Raw genomic sequence first — 14,890 nt, 5'->3', positions numbered from 1 at the left:
TTTTTTTTTGAAAAATGTTTAGAAGGCATCAACAATAAATTATTATTGCCAAACAATCTCTTAAAATCCTAGCCAAGAGTATGGGGCACTACAATAGGCCTGGGCATTGGGCCGGGCCGGGCTGGCCCGACCCATTTAGTGAATGTTGTTAACGACCCAAAGTTGGATCGGGTCGGCTTGCTACTCGCCCGACTATTAAGAGGCCAGGCCGGGTCGGGTACCGGGGATACTCAACCACATTTGAGGCTCGGCCTTGCTCGTTTTTTTACTACCGGACTTGGTCGGGTCGGGCCAGGCCGGTTCGACACAGTTTTTAATCTCATGTGCATATGTAATTTTAAATGTTGAACCTCTTTTGAAAGAACCATTTTCTCGCACACTTTGTCCTGTCTTTTCATTTTTAAATTTCATTTGAGCCTCACTTTTGAGGAGTCTTGATCAAATCAGTGGATGTAATATTTGATCTAACATTACTCAAGAGAGTGACGTCTGCATCAAAAGAACATTAAAAAGAAAAATATGATGGTCACAGGTCAATGCAGCTTGAACTCAACTTCAGCCACAACAAGCAAATTCAACTTCAGCCATTCTAAATTATACAATCAAACTGTAGCACCAGCAGCCACCAAGAAACATCTAAAGCCAGTACGGCCATCATGATTATCATTGATTGGTTAGCCATCACTCTTAACTAAAAAGAAAGTTAGAAAACCAAAGTAAACATCTTCTGAGTCTGTCTATCAGCAACCTTGAAATGTCCATTTGTAATTTAACAAAAAAAAATTTAATAAAAATTGACAGGTGCTTGTTTGTAAGCATACATGTAAATGTGGAGAGAGAGAGCAAGCAACTAGCTCCAGTAAAAAGCATCACGTTTTTATAACCAGAGAACTCTCCACTAAGTTTTTCAATGTGCGTTTTATATCTGCAAATTGTTTGACCCCCTCTTCTTTTTCCGTGGAAATGCACCCAAGAACTAAAGATCAAACAGGGGGATAGAAAAAACAACTATTTGAACTAGACTAAGCAATATAAACAGAGATATAACTCTCTCGCGTACTATCATTTGTTTTACAATATCGAGATGGAAAATATAGATGCTTAAACATATTCTTTTAATAGTTAGCCAAAAACAGAGCTGTAGTCCACATTTAGGCAAGATAGATCAAGAGTTGGGTTTGTGTGTGATGCTAACTAACATCAAGAGAAGGTAATGCAGCAAACAAGAGGAGATAGACACAATAATCAAGTCTGGTGATATTTCAAGAATTGCTAAACGTGCGTGGGAAAACCAAACAGGGCAGACAAAAATCTGATCTATCAAGAAAAAGAACAGAGCCAATTGAATGGAACTTCTCAATTTAAACCACCAACTTTAAGAATTCAAAATCAAAGGAAATCACTTGTATACCTGCTCACGGTGAAGATGAAAATCAATAGACTCCTACCAGAACCACTGGAGGGGAAACAGACTCGGTGACAACTGACGATCGAACCCCAGCACTTGTTAGTCCTGCCATGAGGTGCACCGGAGGGCGATGGCGGCGGTGGTGGACCAGTGGTGCGGCCCGTTATGATGCCGGGACGGGCATAAAGCGATAAGGTAAAAGATAGGCCCAGCCCCGGCTGCAGCTGGGCCAGCGCCAAGGCCTAATTACAAATAAATGAATAATAGAAAAAAATGAAAATAGGAAACTGAAAAAGTACCCATTTATGGTAAGGAGAAAGGCTACACACTAGGCGCGCACACACTCTCTCTCTCTCTAAAGCATGGATTCCTCTGCAGAGTTGATAGGCGAAGTCCCTGGATTCATTCGGCTCCATAAGGACAGCCAGGTAGAGAGGCTGAAGGGCAATGAGAGGGTCCCTCCCTCCACCGACCATCATACCACCGGTGTATCCTTAAAGGACGTCCTCATCGACCCTGAGACTACCCTCTCCGCCCGCCTCTACCTCCCCCCACTTTCCGGCAACCATCACCGGCTGCCTCTACTTCCATGGTGGTGGCTTCTTCAGCGGGTCTGCCTTTTTCCCTCTCTACCACAACTACCTCAACTCCCTCGTCGCCGAGTCGAGGGCCGTCTCCGTCGAGTACCGCCTTGCCCCGAAACATCATGCCCCAACTGCCACCACGACTGCTGGGCAGCCTTCAAGTGGGTGGCGCGCCAGACTAGACCAGGCACTGAGCCGTGGATCGCCAATCATGCCGACCTCAGCCACATCATGGTCACCGGCGACAGCGCCGGTGCCAACCTCGTCCACCATGTAGCCATAAGAGCAGGCGGCACATCTGCAGTTCATGGATCGGGTCCTCTAGTCGAAGACCTGGTGAAGATCTAGGGGACCCTTCTGGTCCATCCATACTTCTGGTCGTCGACTGTCCTCGACGGTGAGTTGCCGGTGTTGGCAGCACGTGTAGAGTTGATATGGAAGTTGGCGTGCCCTGCCAGCCCTGGAGTCGACGACCCCATTATGAATCCGCTAGCAGTTGGCTCGCCGTCCCTCTCTGGGCTGGGATGCAGGCGCGTGTTGGTAGCCATTGCTGGAAAGGACTTCCTGCGGGGCCATGGCCGGTGGTTCTATGAAGCCTTGACTGCTAGCGGTTGGAAGGGGAAGGCGGAGGTGGAAGGGGAGGAACACGTTTTTCATCTGTTCAGGCCAGAGGATGAGAAGGCGAAGTTGCTGCTCAAGCGATTTGCTTCGTTCATCAATAGTGAGTGGCACCATCCTGGCCGTCCGTTATAGAAGGACGAGTTTCAGATGCTCTTTCTTGTTGCCAAAAGCCAAAAGCTTCTCTTTCTACCTAACATTTGGCAGTAATGTGGACGAAATCCGACAAAATTTCTTAAATAAAAACTACTAGCTATTTTTCTTTTCCTCTTTGCTTTACATCTTTTTGGAGATCACGGCTGCCACAAATTGGTCAAAGTGTCATGGTCACTATTAAGGCTGCACATGAGCCGAGTCGAGCTTGAGCTTGCCCAGCTTGAGCTCGACTCAGCTCACAGAGCTCGAGCTCGAACTCGAGTCGAGCTCCCTAACACAAGCTCGAGCTCGACTCGAATATACAGAGTCGAGCTCGAACTCGACTCACTTAACTCGATTAACTCGTTTATGACTTGTTTTTTTAAACTTGTTTATGTCAACTCGTTTAATTCATTTACGACACCAAAGCAAATTCTATGGTACAACTAAAAAAGGCAAAATGTAGGCAGACAAAATCCACCATGAAAAACAACTATGTGCTGAAGCCCCAATTCAAACTCAACCAGGAAGATGTTTCTCAAACAAAATGAAATTTAAGGAAGAGATTGATTACTACTTTGTGCATTTTCTTGATCAATGCCATCGGCTTCCTCTTCAAACCTCTCTGGAACCTACACATTCGTCAAAAAGATGGAAAACCATGTAAAAGAGAAAGAGAGAGGGAGGAGGATGAAAAACAGAGTGCGAGAGATAAAAACCTTATTTGAGCCAGGACATGGAAGAGTTTGATGAGCTCCTTTGTGGGCATGTCAAGGAGGGCATCGAGATCAACTCCCCTAAAACTGAACTTCTTGAACGTCCTCCTCTTCATCTGTCCTCTTTATCTGTCTGGCAGCGACCTCTGTCTCGACATCCACCTGTGAAAAAAGCCCTAAACATGTATGGCGGAGCTTCAAAAGAACGCTAGGGTTTCAAGGAAAGGTGAGAAGAGAGACTAACCAGTATAGTGGCTGGACTTTGCTGGATGGTGGCATCGTTGCCCAAATAGCTACGCGAAGGCGGAACCCTTAACCTTATCGCCTCTTTCCGTTGCGAGGAGAGGTGATTAGAATCGGAGGAACCCTAGCATTAGCCCCAATGTCCCTTCCACCGCTTTGGCACCGTTGCACATCATGTGAGTGGTGGTGGTCATGGCGTGGCGGTGGTGAGTCGTTGCAGCTGTGGGCAGTAAAAATGAGAGAGAGATAGGGCGGTGGTGACTCGTTTAACCTAAATCGGTGAATCGGTGGCTCGGTGAACCGGTTTATATAATTAAACGAAACGATTTTTAACAATCGAGCCGAGCCGACCATAAACGAGTCGAGTTCTTACAACTTGAACTCAACTCATTTATTGATTCGAGTTTAACTTTCAGCTCGAACTCGACTCGTTTATAAACGAGTCGAGTTTTTCAAAGCGAGTTCGAGTCGAGCCCGAGTTGGCTCGACTTGTTGTGCAGCCCTAGTCACTATAATGAGATCTTTATGTGTTTACATATTTAATTTGTGTTTGTTTCTAGTTGACATAATGAAAGAAGAAATTGAATGAAAGTTATTGACAAAGGTGTTGTCGTGAACAATGTTCCAAAATTTATACACTTCCCAAATTTCATGAATTTCACAAGTTTCATTAATTTTATTAGTTTCAGAAATTTCCCCGACTTTTATAAGCTTCATAGATTTTCACAGCATGGAAAATACGTTCCCAGTAGATGTTGTCCACGTGGTGTTTGTTCCCAAGTATGACACCTCTCTCACTATAAAGAGGAGGATTCGTTGCCAAGTAGCATTTTGAAGGTTCCACTTTGTATCGAACTAATCTAACTAATCTGCATATATCCTCTGTTGCCTATGCAGCCCTATACAATTTTAAAGACAGGAAAATGAGCTCAAGGTAGGCCCTCCACTCCATTCAAGTCAAGTCGCATTTTAGACCTCCGCTTTGATGCCAGGAACCATGTTATTAAAATGTTTGATAATAAGAACAATTTGTTACTATTCCATGAATTTGCCTTTAGATAACGGTAGATTGACTTGTCAAAGTTTTGCATGAATTTTACCTATACATTAGGGTAGATTCATGGAGGACTTATTCTAGTGTTCCATGAATCAAGATTCATGAAAGAATAACAAACAGCCCCAAAGAGCCGAATTAGGTTTTACCCAGTCCTTTGTCTGATCAGTAACACATTGTTACTGTCTTATATATGTATCACAAAAATAGAGCAGATTCAACGAACACTTGTTACAATATTCAATGAATTTTTCTTATTTTTTGAGACACATTAACGAGACAATAACAATGTGTTATTATTGTTAAATGGTTTGTTAAAGTATAAGGCATACTTGCGAGGCCTCGAGGCACCGCTCCCACTGTACTTCAGTTTGTGTATCAGAGACCTCCTTTTGTATTAGCAAAGGAAGCTGATGCCCTTGATACTCAGAATTAAGAATAACTGCCTACCAACCTCCAGCTTGTATTGTTATGCCAGCCCATGGTAAGAAAGATGTAGACCACAAGAGAACCAAATAGACAGTCGTAAGTGTCAGTTTTAATAAGACTCAAAGAATCAGGGCAAGGCTGCCGAATCATCGTAGCATCATGCTTATGTTGATTTTCTATAAAAAAAAATGGATACAAACTGATCCACATGCATTTGATTGTGTTTGAATCAGATATCCCAGCTGGCAGTGTTCTGCCCTTTTCCAGCAGCAAGTCTTGTTTTTCAATGCATAATGCTTGTTTTCTGGGCTCTATGTAGTTGGGATCTGTGCTTTTAATAATTTTAGAATCGAGTTTTAAATTATTCTAGAACCGCATGAGAATCGAGCAAACTAACTTATAATTGGACAAGATTTTGAATGAAAATATAATACTGTTCTTGCTGCTCAGTTTCTTGGCCAAAGATGATTACACTAATTAAATGTGCTTTTTAAGATTGTTCTTTGTTGATATATTTATTATTTAATTGTCTTTTTTCAAAATTTTCATTATTTTTATTAATAGTTTACACTTGACAATTTTAACAGTGAAACTTACTCTTCAATGAATCAATGCTGTCAGGCCCACGCCTTGCCTGATGATGGACTTACCTAACCTCACTTCATCACCTTTTAATCAACTCACCTGAGCAGCAAGCAAAATACTAGAGGCCAGCACTCATCACTCCAAGAGGTTGATGCAATAGCTTGAGTCAGGGGCAGTAGATGCGTACTCAGTCCCCAGTTCGAATATACAGAGGGTCTACCTCCGTGTAAGGTCATTGATGTGCAAGTTAAGCATATCAAAGGCAGCACCTCAGATACTAAAAAGTAGGGCTAAAACTGTGAGGGATGGGGGAGAAGGGTGGACGTCGGTCTTTTGCTGAGCGGTGGAATATTTAAACACTCCTACTCTACCAAAATATATCAGAATTGAAAGTGTTTGTGCCGTAAACTCTATTCTCCATTTGATTCTTTGTGTTACCCATTTGTATCTTTCATGTCTTTTCTATTATGTTTTCCACTTCTATTTGTAATTTGCCTAAACCAGAAAGAGGAATGGCAGGAAACTTCATCTTAGACTTGCAAGTTGGCTGCTGTTTGTTTTCTGTTGCTAATGGTGGTTTCAGAGCTTAGGTTTGATTGAACCTGAGCATTGTTGTGTAAGGTGGTGATTGTTTGTGAAGGCTGAAGAATTAAGTGTGCAAGTTAAACATATCTATGCATGCGTAAACCATTTGACAAATTCCTGAGTTAATTTTGAACTTTTCCAAGCATTGGTGCCTATTTTTAATGGATATAATTATGAGTCTGGAAGCATAAAATGATTTTTTTTTTTGTCACAAGATCTTTTGAATATAGTTGAGAATGACTATACAAGAAATACTTGTTGCACATAGTTTAAGGATGGAGCAAAGAACTTAAAAGACCCAATCTGTTTCCCAATAGGCCACAATTGGGACCATTTTCTCTCATATTGGTAGTGCTATCAACTCAAATCATGTTTGGATTATGTATGTTGCCTTGTTAGTTCACACCTTCATTTCGCCGTTTTTCTGTCAACTGTCCATTTGAAAACTTCAATCAGCATGGAGATTTCTCTCAAAGATCTACCATAATTTCATTATTTTCTTGGTTTTGAAGTCGTCTTATTAGAAAAATATTTGGTCATAACAGAAAAAATACATTATCAAATGTCTAATGAGGGCAGGTCCAAAAGATGTAATGGCGATCTCTATCTCATGGATACATGTCCAGCTTTAAAAAGCATTAGACCGGTTTAAATGACTCCATATCATATAGAAGATTTATTGGAGCCTTACAATATGCTACTATCCTTAGACATGACATCGCACTTGCTGTAAATAGCGTGTGCCAATACATAGAGGACCCAGTGGTTGGACACTACTTAAAAAAACTCTTTCTTATCTCAAGGATACTTTTGATGATCAAATTTTTGAGAGACTTGTCGTCAAGTATTTTTAAAAGATGGTTTTGATGAAGTACAAGTGGAAATCAAATAGCACTTAAAATTCTTTATCTCCATGATAGTCATGTGCCTGATTAGATCCAAATAAAAAATGAATAAAATACTCTTTGTTACTCAAACAAAAGATATTGCAGTCACACAAAGACAACAATCCAGTCCAAGAAACAAATCTTTCCTAATTGCTCAAGGACTCTAGCAAGATCTGCAATTTATATCTTCAATGTAGTTATGAATCCTTGAGGAGTCTCAAAATAGGCACCTAAAACAAGGAAAAATAAGTCAAAATCTAAAATTGAAACAAATTACAAATAAGAGACAAAAAAATGATCCTAGTGTAATTGACAAAAGAAAATAAAGAAATAAACTAAACAAATTACTAAAATGCCGCTATTATATAGTATAGAAATGCTCTAGCTCTGGCTAGGTTTTAGGAAATAGAAAATTTAGAAGGGCAAATGATGTCCACATTCACCAAAATAGGGCTTGTTTGAAAGCTAAGTTGTTAGAGAAGGAATAGCCTTTTCATGGAACTCAAAATTTCCCCTAAATCCTAAGACATGAACTTTTCTCAAAGAGACCTGAAAATAGATAACCATGGAAACCAGTTTTTGAAATTTTTTTGAAAACCACATATGAAAATAAGTCCAAAAATTCTGAAAGTTTCCCCCGATATAGTAGATGTGTCAGGGAAGGAAATGACACCAAATTTAGTCCAAAAATCTAAGAATTTTCTCCATGGAGTGTGCAAAGTAGGCAATTTTTTTGTTCAGAAGAAAGTTCGAGAATGTAGAAGAAGCTCAATTTTCTGCACTATGTCTAACTCTGACAAACAATTATAGTTTTCTACAATAAGCACCACTAATAAGATCAAATAAAACTACAAAACAACTACTATAAGCAAAAATTGGAAAGATGAAAAACCAAATGCCATTCCAGCTTACATCATATAACCACTAGCAAATTAACTAGCTACACAATTACAAACTTGATCACATAGAAAATTATAGCCAATGATGGCTAGCCTGTGGGTTTTAAGCCCTGGAAGCATCTTTGACGTATAAGGTTAAGGTTCATATGCACCATTTAATCAACGACATACATGAATAACGTGAAGCTCAAATACGACTATTCTTTTTGAATATTCTGACTTAGCCTTCCCTTAACGATTTCAAAACAACCTATGATTTTCCTCATAAAGGTTTTACTTTCCGTTAAACATGAATGAAGTACCATGACGTCCGCAATGAAATTTTGTGAACTTGAGAAACAAGAAGCTTTAGTTGCAATCTTTTCAATTCGTGTCTATTAGTATTAGATTACATAATTTTTATCTTATGTATAAGTTGACGTATTTTCTTGTTTTGGTTCATAGAAGTGCAGACCACATCAAGCATTTATTTGATAGTATACAAAATTGTTTGTGGCTTTAATTTAAAAAAGAAAAAATTACAAAAGAATGGCGTAAGTCAAGAATGGAAAACTACAAAAATTTTATAGGCCATGAAATTCTGTTTCAACACTAATAAGTTGGCCTTCAGACATACTGGTGAAGCATGTCCAGAAGAAATTCTAAAACTAATTTACATTCTGAAAAAAAAAAAAAATCTTATTTCATACGAGCACTTATTTTTGGCCACATTTGTTTGGATTTTCAAGGAGAATATATATGACTGGTGGTTGAAATGATAATTGAGTAAATGTCTCAATCCAAGATTTTCAAGGTGTCCGCTTCATGAACCTTAATTTCTTTTAAAACAACTATTATCTACTTGTTGATATTTTTTTGCAGTCTCAACCCTAAATATCTTCTGACAAGGTACCACAAATTAAAAGATCAAGATCTTCATCCCATCACCAAAAAAGAACGTATTAGGAACTTGGCAACAAGAAGGTAAGTGTTCTTTTGAGAATTTACCCAAGACCCAATTTTTTGAGAGCGCTAGCATGGGAGGCTGGGAAGAAGGAATGACATCAAGTCTGTTTGCTATGAATGCATGGGGCTTGGGAAGATCTTCATATGAAAATATGACTAGAACATTTATAAAGACAGAACTGACTGATTGTTTCAGCCATATTGGAGGTTGTGCTTCGTTTTAACTTTTCTTAGAAGGCTCTCCATGGCTTCTCAGTGTTTAGTGGAGGATTCCAGCAGATCCAGGGTGGATACATTAGATAGCATGGTCAACGGCTTAATTTACATGCATCACAAAAACAATTAACTCACTATTACATATTTCTATCTAATGTTGACCTACATTATCCTCGCGATGTCGTGAAGCCTCATGCCAGTCTATTCAATGACTGTGATAGTTTTTGACGATTAAGCGATATCTAAAACCACATCTAGAAATCCTAAAAGATAAGGATGAGAGATGTCATCAGTCTTCAAAGCAATTGTATCTTTCAACACTCACCATCAAGTGCATTGTAGATGTCATTACAACCATACATGCAATATATATTTTTACTTCTGGAAGCTTTTACTCAATGCATTTGCAAGATTATTTTCTCTTTTAGCAAATGCAGTCCCTACCTCACTGATTTGAATTTTCCCGCACACATGCATAATGACAATCAATCTTGTTATGCTTCGCACTCTCATGGAAAACAAGAAATATTATAAAATCATTGCAAGAAATTGGGCAACCGATGTTTTTTTTTTTTTTTTTAAAAAGAGATAATACGTTAGTAAAGGGATCGGTTATGCATCCTCACAAACAACATTCATGGTCAGGGGTGGGCATCGGGCTGGGCCGGCTCGGTGTGTCCCGGCCCGGCCCGTCGGGCCAGAAACCCGGGCCCGAGCCCGACCCGACCCGATATCCCGGGTCCCGGCCCGTCGAGGCAGAAACCCGGGCCCGGCCCGTTGGGCCAGAAACCCGGGCCCGGCCCGATGGGGGAAGACGGGGAAGCGGGAAGGAGAGGGGGGAAGGGGGAGGGTTTGCAAAAAATAAAAAAGAAAATATTTTTTTAATCTAAATGTGCCGAATCGGGCCGGGCCGGGCTGACCCGGGCCGGCCTATCGGGCCCGGCCGGGGCCAGGTTTTTCCCAGCCCAGACCCCGGCCCGATGCCCAGGCCTATTCATGGTGCCACTATTATATTTTCACTGATGTATCCTAAAAGGTAAGGACGAGAGATTTCATCCTTCAAATGAATCCGGTCTTTCAACACTCACCAAAGGGTGGAGATGTCATTACAACCATACATTCAATTGATGTTTACTAATTTCTACTTTGAAAGTTTTTAGTCAATATTTTGCTTTTAGCAAATGCAGCCTCTATCTTATTGGTTTGAAGTTTCTCATGCACATAACGGTGAGTAATCTTAATACGTTTCGCTCTCTCATTGGAAACAAGATTTATTGTAAAATCAATGCAAGAAGTTGGGCAACCAATGATGATAAAAAAAATGTTAATAAAAGGATCACCTACGCATCGTCACGAAGGCATACATGTTGCCACTATTATATTTTCACTTGCATATCCTAAAAGATAAGGACGATAGATTTCATCAACCTTCAAAGGAATCATATCTTTCAACGCTCACCAAGTGACGTGGTGATGCCATCACAATCATACATCCATTGATGTTTACTAATTTCTACCTTGGGAAGCTTTTAGTCAATAGTTTGGAGTTTCTCATTCACATAATGGTGATCAATGTTGATATGCTTTCCGTCTCATGGAAAATAATACGTATTGTAAAGTCACTACAAGAAATTGGGCAATCACTTATGCTAAAAAGAGAATCTGTTAGTACAGGGATTACTTATACATCCTCAGGAAGCAGGCATACGTGGTGTCACTACTATATTTTCACTGACGTTACCATTGAAGATACTATTGCATGAAACAACAACCTGATTTTGGGTAATCCGATCCTCAAAAATCATGTTTGCTAACTTTGAAAGCCTCTGTATGGTATGAAGAAAGCACTTAAAAGGAGTGCCCATGATTAGAGCTGACATTTCATTTGCTGTAAAAGGAGTGTCCACTCATGGAGGACCCAATGGCTCGACATGGGATTGTATACAAGAAAAACTAAGTAAATAAACTAAAACAAAAGCAGAGGAGATGAAAAAAAAAACCAATTCTAATTGACAAAAAATATTAAAGAAAATAATCCAACTGATGAAATTCTGAAAGTGGCCCTACAATGTCATATCTAGAGATGCTCTCAGGATAAATTTACGAAAATAGAAAACTTAGGAGCACAACATAAACCAACAGCTAGCTTAACATGAACCCCTTTAAAGGTTCTAGCTGGTGAAGTTTAATTAGATTGCATAAATTAACTAGCTAATCTAATTAAATCCAATTGAATAATTAAGTTAGAAGTGGCACACGATGGCCAAGAAAGGGCCGGATTATCTACATATATATAATTAAGTGGAAATCTACACATGAAGAATATAATTAAGTAAAAAAAAAAAAGTAACTCTTGCTAATCTAATTACTTGACTTTAACTATGTTAGCTAAGAATTTAAAACCTAACTAAAGTACAATTAAAAGCTTACTGCTATCTTCTAATTCACACCCTATTGGCCACCAGCTAACTTCTTCTCTAACTCTACTGACGTATAGTTTGAGACGTCAGATATATGACTTAATTAAATATGTTGACAATTACCAAACATGACATAAATAAAATAAAAACAAAAATAAATATCAGAAACTGATAGACAGTTACACGTGTTCGTATGCCTGTGGAAGATGTTGGATAATATCCTCCAAATTAGTCAGAGACCCACAACTTGGCATTTAGTCCCTTAAGGGGTGACCAAGATATCGACCGTGAATACTTCTGCTTTTATAATAATAATAATAATAATAATAATAATAATAATAATAATGACTCAAAAAATAATTAGCAGTAAATTAATGAAACCCTTTCTCTCTTCCATCCGATGTTAAATCAACAGTTTTTATTCCACGTTCCTAAGATCCCAGTCTTCTAAAGCACGTCTTTTAATGCAACCTTGGATCTTAAATCCGTGAATCGATGACCAATTTCATGCAACCATAAAAGACGACACATATTTAGCTTTAAAATTTCTCTAAAGCCAATGGAAGGACACAATGCAATCACAACAAACACATATAACGTGTCATTATGAGATTCCACAAATAGATATTACATCATCAAACAAGACGGTGCATACACTGCTTTATTTAAGGAGTACTGGAGCTGACCCGGACCTTACCACCAGCTTAGCTAGCTGCTTTATTCATAGCCATAAGACCGTCTTATAAGCCTGACAATGGCATAACATTAGAGCTAAAAAGCTCACCCGCAATAGGCAGGGCCACTGCCACAGTAGCCAAATTTGCTGCAGCAATAGTTGGGATTTATTGTTTTGCAGTCCACTTGGTTGTTACCCATTGCACCACAGCAAGGCCCGTTCTGGCATTGAGCCTCTGCAATAGGCATAACCATTGCCCCTACAACCAGCACAAGTAACACCATGATCATAAGCGGCACCGCTGCACCGCCGCTTCTTCCCTTCCCTCCTTCCATCTGATATGTATAATCTCACTTTCTCTAGCTAGAGCTTATGATTGGGATAAATGCTCATGAGTAATGCTACCTTGGCTCACCTATTTATATTGGAGTTAAGGGCAACATGTTGGTGGCTAGCTTTGGTTTTCGACCCATGAAGTCGTCTTCAATCCATGGATAACGTAAAACCTTTAAAATACTACAATTATTTTTGAATCTTTGGACTTAGCCACCACAAAAGATGACTACTACTTGTCATTTCTTAATAAAGGTTTTACTAATTTCCACAAAACACCCACTAAAAAATTTATGGCTGCCAACGGTCAAAACCATCGGTAAAACGTGATTTGAAATATATATTATAATAATTTCTTTAAATTTATATATAAATTTTAAAATTTTTAAAATCTGACAGGGGCCAAGACCCTTGCTGCCCCCTTCCCTCCGCTCCTAATGGGAAGGAAGGAAGGGAAGAAGCACGGGACTTGAGTCCCCCGATCAATGTTGAGACTTGAGTCCCGATCGACGTTGAAAACGGTCGCGAGATCCCCTTAGTATTCCCAGTTTGAGAACAAGAACCTTTTGAGGCCAGTACAAAAATTTTGTTAACTTGAGAACAAGATTTCAACCTATTACTTGGTGACTGATGCACGGATTTTCAATATAAGTGCCTTGAAAGGATCATATTTTACATTCTAAACTACTTAAAACTGTTACTTGTATTTTTTAACTAACTTTTTTAATGAGACCAAAGAGCCCTAGCCACCGAACCTTACTATAGCGAAACCATGAAAAATCTCAGGAAATAAATTAATGGTGAAGTTGGGACTTGACCCCTTCACATTTCTCTTGTACCACCATATATTTGAAAGTTCAGTGGCTTGGATATCCATAAGATAAATTAAAATAGATAAAATAAGGGACTAAAATTGGATCCATATACAGTTGCCTTGATGATCGCACTTCTAAAACCACTCCCTTAAATCCTGCTAATTAAGATGTCACAAATTTTGTCTAACATTCACTCCATTAATTACTCAGCTTCTTATATTAATCGTGAGTGTTATAGATACCAATTTTTGTTTCTTATTCAAAACCAAAATGACACATCTTGTTGGACTGTATTAAGTGATAGAGGCCGATTCAGCCGCTTGTTGGCTCATAAATAATTTTATAACATTGGAAAAAAAGCAACAAATTCTGCTTTCTCCATACTTATAAGGGTGGTTTGGCAGCAGCAACACTTTGTAAGTGTCTCATGAATCTACCCCAAATATTATAGCATGTTCATAAAATGATAGTTTTAGCATTCGATAAACTGGCCTCAATCTTTTGGATAAATTCATGGGACACTCACAAAATGTCTCTACTGCCAAAGGACCCCATAAAAGTTGTTTGGTAAGCCATGTATGTGCCGCAAAAATTGAGATAAATTCACAAAATATTTTTGAAAGTAATTAATGAATTTATTTCAATTTTTAAGGCACCATAACCTTTGAGGCAAAAATATATGAAACAGTAACATATTGTTTCTGCCCTCAAACAACCTTCTAAAGGACAGATAGCTCGATTAGAGTGTGATCTGCTTTAATATGCCGCCATTTGTAGAAAGGTCTAAAAGGCAGATCACGTTTAGGTTGGAATCTAGAGCTTGCTTTGTAAGCGACTACAGTATCAAACTGAATATTTCTTTGTACTGGCCTCAAAAACTTGATGAAATCTTGTTGATAAAGTACTCTATTTACTTGATGATATTTCTTTGCTTTAAGATTTCACGTAGGTGAAGATTGAACCATGGTGGTTGTGCAGAGAAGTGAGATCACGTCTATTTCATAACTATGCACTATGTTTTTTGTAAAGAAAGAAAATAAAAACAATTGTTTTTTAATGGTTGACGGGCAATGGCTAGAGCCATAAAAGTCATGCTTAGAAGTTGGAAAAAAATCCCAGCCATCAATCTCTTTTGTTAAGGAAGCAAGTGTTAACTAAAATATCTTGATTTTTCATCCCATCAACAAAGAGGACATTTGGAATTACGAAGTTGGCAATTACACTCGAATAAGTGTTCATTTGAGAGTTTACTAATACTCGATTCATTTAGAGTGTAATATATAGCACTGCTAGTTGGGAGGAAGTAAGGCGGCACACCAGCCGAGTCGAGTTCAAGTTGGGC

General features: G+C 39.0%; 1 pseudogene; it reads left to right on the top strand.

The window, feature by feature from the left end:
* Positions 1-1,770: 1,770 nt before the first annotated feature.
* On the top strand, positions 1,771-2,745 carry LOC116262196 (2-hydroxyisoflavanone dehydratase-like; annotated as a pseudogene).
* The last annotated feature ends 12,145 nt before the right edge of the window (positions 2,746-14,890 follow it).

Source organism: Nymphaea colorata, chromosome 10 (genome assembly GCF_008831285.2).
Source record: "Nymphaea colorata isolate Beijing-Zhang1983 chromosome 10, ASM883128v2, whole genome shotgun sequence".
NCBI lineage: Eukaryota > Viridiplantae > Streptophyta > Magnoliopsida > Nymphaeales > Nymphaeaceae > Nymphaea > Nymphaea colorata.
The sequence above is the reverse complement of the archived record's forward strand: the minus strand, read 5'-3'. Positions and strand labels throughout refer to the sequence as shown.